At 40.8% G+C, this 7,702-nt stretch overlaps 1 long non-coding RNA gene across 1 annotated transcript in view; it reads left to right on the top strand.

The window, feature by feature from the left end:
- The first annotated feature begins 4,921 nt into the window (after positions 1–4,921).
- The window catches only part of LOC116438633, a 33,582-nt gene continuing 30,801 nt past the window's right edge, over positions 4,922–7,702 (top strand). The window contains exons 1-2 of the long non-coding RNA XR_004237856.1: positions 4,922–4,988; positions 5,149–5,204. This is a non-coding gene — a long non-coding RNA (uncharacterized LOC116438633). The remainder of the gene's footprint in view (positions 4,989–5,148; positions 5,205–7,702) is intronic.

The raw sequence follows: 7,702 nt of genomic DNA, 5'->3' as shown, positions 1-7,702 counted from the left end.
GGACAAATTCACGGAAAACAATTCATCCTGTTCCACCTGGAGGGTGGTTAATTCATAGAGAAATGCTTGTGGCTTATGATGTTTCCAGAGCCACAAAACTGTTAACAACTGTGAAAATATTCTGGAGTAGCATAATTGCAGCTCTATCCTGACCTTACATAGATTCTTAAGTATCTGGTTTTGTATGTTGATGGGATTCAGGACCACATGGGCCTTTGGTGTGATCCAGCTTGATTCTTCTTACGTGCTTTATATTGCAGTCTTTGAATTGTTTTTTTCAAGAAGAACAAATGAGCTCTGGGGGAGGATATCCATATAAAAGTGGTTGTTGATCTCAGCATAAGTCTGATGGCATTCAAACAAAGTCAGCTACTCATAGCAGAACTAAAGAAAACCTTAACAAATGTTGACAACTGAAGGTGCTGGAAATGTAATTATTTCCCCACAAGTGTACACAAGGGCAGCTCAGGATAGCTCATTTGAATGGATCCAAAAATATTGAAAATGGAAGGGCAATATTTGGACATGTCTGTTTCATAATGGGAAAAAAAAAATCCCTTGAAAATAAGAGCGAGCTTCCCCTGAGTTGACCCAGTCTTCAGACTGCTTCAAGAAAGCCCTCTGGACTTAGTGAATTACTGAGAAAAAGAAAACATATATGTAATGATGTCTAAGGCTGTCATTGATTTGCAGATTTCTGTCATGAGCAGTTGAGATGGTCAAGCCTTTATACAAGGAAGTTACTTTCTGATGATCTCAAGCTGTCTGCTCTCAGTGGCTGGAGATATTTTAAAGTGGATGAAACCTTGGTATTTTCCACCAGCTGTGAAGAGTGCAGACGCTGTGCATTGAACAGAATAGTTACACTGTGAAGTCCAGAAAATAACCCTGCAACGTCCAGTGTGCTTACATCCCTGTGACAAAGCATAGACCTGTAGGTTTTATACAAAATGTGTGCCAGCAATGAAAAGTGAAGAATGGTTCACAGATGCATTTACAGATAAACTCTATTTTCTCTATATTCCATAAGCTAGAGCCTTTTGCCACTTTGTAATGTTTTCTGACTGTATCAAACACTTCTTCTAACAAGAAACTGAAGGTAACACTATATTGGTAAGTGGATTGGGAGCTGTTTCATTCTGATGGGTCAGGGAACTGCAGAGGTCTGCTCTGGGATTCATTGATAGATAAAGCTTTCTGGAAAGGCTAAACTGGACAGGTACTCCAGCAAAGAGTGAAGCTGAGGTTTAGGGGGCTTGAAGAATGAGAAGCTCAAGAAGTACATGTGATCACTTTCTCCTGCACTTAAAAGCTGGGTGGGACCCAAAGGGAAAACTGTGAATGAGAATTTATTTAAAAGAAGGATTTTACTAAATGCAGGGACTGTATTATCTGTACTCACCTTTGGAGTGAGTACATTAATCCATCTCTATCCAAAAAGCACTTCATGAACTTTTCATTGAGAGCCCATACAGACCACATTGCCAGCAACAACTGCTCACATGCACTGTTGAGTAAGGAAACTTGGAACCATAAATTTTTGCTTAAGGATTTGGGGGAATGAGCTTGCAAAGTCATGTTAGTATGTTACAGGAAAGAGCCAGACTCTGCAATTACCCAAAGAAGAAGGGAAGATTTACAGTAGAATTTCTTTCCCTTAGGCAGGCACATCCCAGCTGCCTTATTCTGATACTTTTTTGACAGGCAGCAGTGCAGAATGATTGTATACTTATAAAAATCTGTTTTCAGGAGGGATAGGGGCAAATTTTCTTAATTATGCTAACTTGTCCAGTAAGATTTTATGCATAACAGCTCTTCCTTGTTGCATGTTTACTTCTTTGCTGCACTTCATTGTTTATCTTAAAAACCCTCAGAAATCTGGCATCCAGATTCTTAAGCCACAAACAAGGATCACAGTCATAGAGACAAGAAACTGGAATTTGTGTTACCCAGTTTTGTGTTCTGTTGTAATATTGCCCAACTGCCAAGGACTCAATTTTGATCTTGCTTTGTTCTGTTGTAAAGCTCACTAGAGGGTAGAGAATGGAAAAGAAAAGGGAAGTGGTTTTCTGAAGAACTTAGCTTACATTTAGGAATCTCAGGGGCATGGTCTGATTTTCAAGGTTATATATATTAAGAAGATATTTTCTTTTCTGTGTGTTGCTTTCCCTAAAAAACCCCTGGTGGTTTTCTGTCACTTTAAAATTTTGTATGCCTGCACTGGTGATCAAAAGGAAAGTCCCACCCCAGTATTCCAGTTCCCACTCTTCTGCTTCTGCTGGCATAAACATTTATGCAACAGAACAGTCAGCCAGGTCTAAGAACATATCAGCTGAAATATATCATTAAAAAAACATACTTAAAATCCGTCAGACTCGAGCTATTGTAAACCTGCATGTATCCTTCACTCAGCACAAGGAAAGTCTACTGAATTGCTGTAGGCTGCAGCATGAGATGTGGCTGCCTCTCTTAGTGGTGATAAGGATTTTCATGGGATTGAGCTCATACACTTCATCTTTGCAGCAGCAGAGAGCACCAATGTCCTCATCCTGCATTTTCGGGGTGAGTCTTCCATCTGTGATAGTAGTGTGTCCTAGTGTTTCCAAGGGGATAGCTGACTTGGTGAATTAAAAGTGCCGTCTCTCTTTATCTTGCCCCAGAGAGATGTGTATTAGTCAGGAAAGCCTGTTCCTTAACGGGGCATGGGTCTAGTAGTTTACTGTTGGGCTGTTGTGTTGTAACCACAGCATTCAGATCTCCAGATTATTGCAAGGAATTGGTATAACTGCTGGAAAGATTTGTCATCTTCCCCTTGTTATTCTAGGAGCAAAACATTCATGCACAGATTGACATAAACTAGGCCAGACTCTGTTCTTGTTCATAGTTATTCCCATGGGACTTGAGTGTTTCCTTGGCAATACATATGCTATACAGAGTAAGACACTTGCATCGGGGTCGTCTTCTATATTTTCAGAGCTGTGCTGGCACCAAAGGACCAGGTTGCATTCTTGAACCCTGTTTTCTGGCTCCTGTCAACCTTTGGCACATTAGAGAGACAAAGAAGAGAAGACTAAGAGGGAGATGATGCTGTCCATGTCAATGCATGCAGACTCAAAGAGCAAAAAAGAGATGACTGACAATCCCAGTGAACTTAGAACTTGAAATACTTTCTGTTTCCTGGAAAATGAAATGGAGCTATTTTGTATTCCTTGTCAAGTTTTAAATCTCTTTTCATAACCACGGGAAAAATGTTTTCTATATAGTGCTATTAATAAAGTGATGGATTTAAAAAAATGAACAGATGGGATTCTTTTTGGGTTTGTTATTCACCAAAAGACACATTTCTGCCCTGCAAAAATAATAGGTGCAGTGTCCATCACTGTCCACAGGGAGGGGAACAAATCCTAGCTCCTAGGATGCACTGGGCTTTTTGAAGAGAGAAGGCAGCTCATCCACACTTGAACAAAGTGAAAAGAATCTGATTCTATTTTACTAAACAGACCAAATGTCCTGGCCAAGACTGCAGGGTAATTTTACATTACATTCAAGAGACGTTTTGTTTAATCACTTCCTCTTACACTCTCCAAATAAAGCACTGCTTTCCACTTTTTTTCTACACAGATCTGATGCTAGCAATTCTGCTCTTCATGACAGATTAGTCTGTGCTTTGGTCAAACCATTTTGGCACAGGATGGAATAAAAACTGACCAACTTGATCTGATGGAAGGTGTCCCTGCCCCTGGCAGGAGGTGTTGGAACTAGATGATCTTTAAGGTCCCTTCAAATCCAAATCACTCTGCGATTCTATGATCCTATCTCCTACAAAGAGTATTTAAGGGTGAAAATGCGGTCACTTAACCTGTTCCATACTTCTTGATGTGAGGGGTGATCCCTTGGCAGGGGCATACCTCCAGAGTACACCAAGACTGTGCTTCCGCATCACGCCGTCTCTTCAAGGAGGATAAACAGTGCAGAGGCACTAACTCACAACCCTGTAATTCTGCAAACAGCAGAGCCATGTGAGAGTGCGACCATGATGACACTGGCATGGCTAGATATCTGCCTGGGTGCTTTTGTACTGTGGTCCACTCATGGGGCTTTAAGGGATTTGAGAAAAACCATAAAAGAAACATGGCCCTCTAATCATGTCCCTTAGCAAGGAAGTCCAGAGCCTTCACTCTTAGTTTAATGTTGATGCCTATTTTTCAGGTGTTTGAATGCAGCCACAGTGCTCAGGATGCTGGTCAGTCTGAACTGAGTCTAGTACAAAGAATCTCCTCCCATGAATATTACTGGACCAACAATGGCAATGGGGAAATCCAATTTAAGCTTATCCACATAAACTAATTATACTGACCTGTCAAGCTCTTATGTCATTCTCTCTATAGTTCTGCAAAACTCCATGAAAAGGCCAATTTAGAGAATGATAAAGACCAGGTTATAACTTAAAAAAGGACCGGCACTTTCTAGTTAAAAGCATTCAAAATTTCGGGAGAATTCAGAACAAAAGTGAGAAAATATTCTGATGTTGACAGCCACTGTAGCAAAATAATGTAACTTGTTTTTACATCTTGAGTGGGAAAAATGTCAGCTGAAAACACTACCTGCAAAATCAGCCTGTTTCATTGAGATAAAAAGGATTCCTAACATATAATGTGTATCCGTGCTGGAAGTTTTGCTAGAATGTGTTTTGCTCAGCTTTCACATGAAAGTGTGACATACCCTTTCTTCATGGTTTTCCCTAACACATGCAGAGAGATCCTTGTTCAGATTTGTTTAGATCATGTTTGTTTTCCTGTGTTTCTTCTAAAGGAGTTTTGGTTCTGAGTGGGAGACACTTTTGAGTCATAATGACGTGTGTGTGACTGATAATGCAACTGATGAAACACTGAAGAGCGGGCAAAACCTAAATAATTTCTGGCTGGTCTGTAGTGCAGAGCTTAAATTGGGGATAGTGCTCTTGACAATGCAAGCATCTGGAGCTCTTTGTAAGTAAACACATGTGATTCAGACATAACCTGGTACTGCCTGAGACTGGAGTGTGGAACTCAATTGCTGCAGGGATGAATAGTGCTGGAAGTAATAATAGGCTATACTTTTCTGAAAGCACAGATGAGAGGAAGAATAATATTGTTATTTTTCACGCAGTTATCAAGTCAGAGATTGAAGACTGCTTGTAGGAAGACATAACTACTTAGCTGCAGGTAAGTAGAGTTTAATCAAGCCATATTCTGTTACACAGAGATTTGTTTCTATCCATGGGTAAGGCACACTGGGGTAGCCCTTCCTGTGAGCAGTAGCAAAAATTCAGGGAGGTGATACAAAAAAGATTTTCTTCTCAGACAAAGCCTATAATTAAGTTTATCAGGCAAAGTTTTCTGCCATATTTTTTCTGTAACTAGTGTTACAGTGAGGTAAAATCTATCAGTAAGAGTTTTCATTTCCAGGTTAAAAATATTCCACGAGATATCTGTGCTCTTGAGAATATCTGAAAATAAACTTGTGAATATCCCCATTTGGCTACCTGCTTAGAGAAACTAATATAATAATAATAATAATAGCAATAATATTAATAGTAATAATCTGAAGGAGTGCAATTCAGAAATCAGTTAAACTGTCCAATAGATTTTCCTGGCCCAGATTTCCAGATAGCCTGGTGTTGCTACATCTTCTTTGTGTAACTTAAAAAAAGAAAAAAAAAAAAAGGAAAAATAAAATGGATCTTTGTTTTCCTTTGAAGGAAAAAAAAAATTGAGAATTGCTACACCATGATGCTCAAGAACTCAGCTAAAATACATGCACGTTTGAAGTTAAATTGCCAAGTTTCAGTCCTGAAAATGCGTATGCACAACTTAGGTTTACATTTGTGGTATGTTCTATGGGCTTCAGTGCTAAAGAAAGATGTAAGAGCTTGCATGACGTTTGACAGGACTGCAAGGAAACAGGGCTGTTTACAGTTTGGCTACTGTGTTTCTGTCTCTGGCAGGACTGCGAAATATTACAGCAGTCTGAATTTAAATACTTTGATTCATTGCTCTACTGCGTAGACAAAATATCTGTAACTCAGAAGCTGAAATTATTCTTGTATAGGAGCTGTCTTTGGATTTTAACAGAAGTGTCAGAAAGAAGCTGCTGTAATGTACAGGAGTAGAATTCCAATTGAACCTTGAAAGAAAAACTTGATTGTCTAAAAATATTAAGCTGTTTGAAATGGTTATGTATTTTTTCTTTCCCACTTATGAGGAACATATAAAGCAGTGGGGTTTGCAAATGCCTGCTTTCAGATTGTGTAGCTGCTGCAGACGTATAGTGCTTTGTGTAACATTGCCCAGCAGACATAGATACTATGTGCAGGTTTTTTTACTCTGGAATGCAATTTGGGATTGTCGAAGCCCTTAGTCAACTGTAGTTTGGGGACAGGAATCAACAACTCCCCATGCACTAATTCATTTTGAACTCATGAGGTTTTGGCTACGGTTGTGTGAGCAGGCTGTGTATTCCTCTCACAAGTGTAGCATGTCCTTCTAGCCCAGTTTCTCACTTGCCAGCCAGAAAGCTTCCACCTTGCAAGTGGTGGCTTATCATGCTAGAGACTAAAATGAAAATTTATAATCAAGGACTAGGCATGGGTTCAGATCTCCCTTCCATGCAAATCCAAAGTGAACCAACTTGGTAAGCAGCTGTTAGTAGCAATTAGTTATTGTTATTAATTATAATTGTAAGAACTATAAATCATCAGACATACCACCACCACCACCAATATGTTGATAGGTTAATTTCACTAAGGTAGGTACGGTGGCACTATCTGAATGTCATTTTCTCCAGGAAAGAGAAGTATTTCACAACAGTGAATGGCAAAAGAAGGACATAGCTTGTGACCTGAATATCTATACAGATCAAGGCATGAGAAATCCTTTGGAGCAGTATAGAGCTGGACAGGAATAGAAATGTGCAGTACAAAAGCAGCTACCAAACAATTCCAAATGTTTCTTATGAGTTTTTTCTAATTTGGTATCAAACCAAGAAAATGTCTCTGAATGAAGGCTTTGTCAAAACTACATAGGTTTTCATGGAGTGGGGAGAAGTGAAGAGTGGAGACATGTTGACTTCAGCAAGGCTTTTGACACTGTTTCCCCTACATGCTCATAGGTATCTCAGGAAGTGTGGGTTAGCTGAGAGGACAGTGAGGTGAATTGAGAACTGGCTGAATGACAGAGTTCAGAGGGCTGTGACCAGTGGCACAGGGGGTAGCTGGAGGCTTGTAGCTGGTGGCATTCCTCAGGGGTCAGTGCTGGGTTCAGTCTTGTTCAACTTACTCATCAATGACCTGGAGGCAGGAACAGAGTGTACCCTCAGTGAGTTCCCTGACAACACAAAGCCGGGAGGAGTGACCAACACCCCAGAGGGCTGTGCTGCCATTCGGTGAGACCTGGACAGGCTGGAGAGTTGGGCAGAGAAGAAACACCTGAAATTCAACAGAGGCAAGCGCAGGGTCCTGCACCTGGGGAGGAATAACCCCAGGCACCAGCACAGGCTGGGGGCTGACCTGCTGGAAAGCAGCTCTGGGGAGAAGGACCTGGGGGTCCTGGTGGACAACAAGCTGTCTGTGAGCCAGCAGGCCAAGAAGGGGGCCAAGAAGGCCGATGGGATCCTGGTGTACATGGGGAAGAGCATTGCTAGGAGGCTGAGTGAGGGGATCCTG

The sequence above is a fragment of the Corvus moneduloides genome, chromosome Z (assembly GCF_009650955.1).
Source record: "Corvus moneduloides isolate bCorMon1 chromosome Z, bCorMon1.pri, whole genome shotgun sequence".
NCBI classification, from domain to species: Eukaryota; Metazoa; Chordata; class Aves; order Passeriformes; family Corvidae; genus Corvus; species Corvus moneduloides.
Note: the sequence above shows the minus strand (reverse complement) of the source record. Positions and strands in the feature narration are given on the sequence as shown.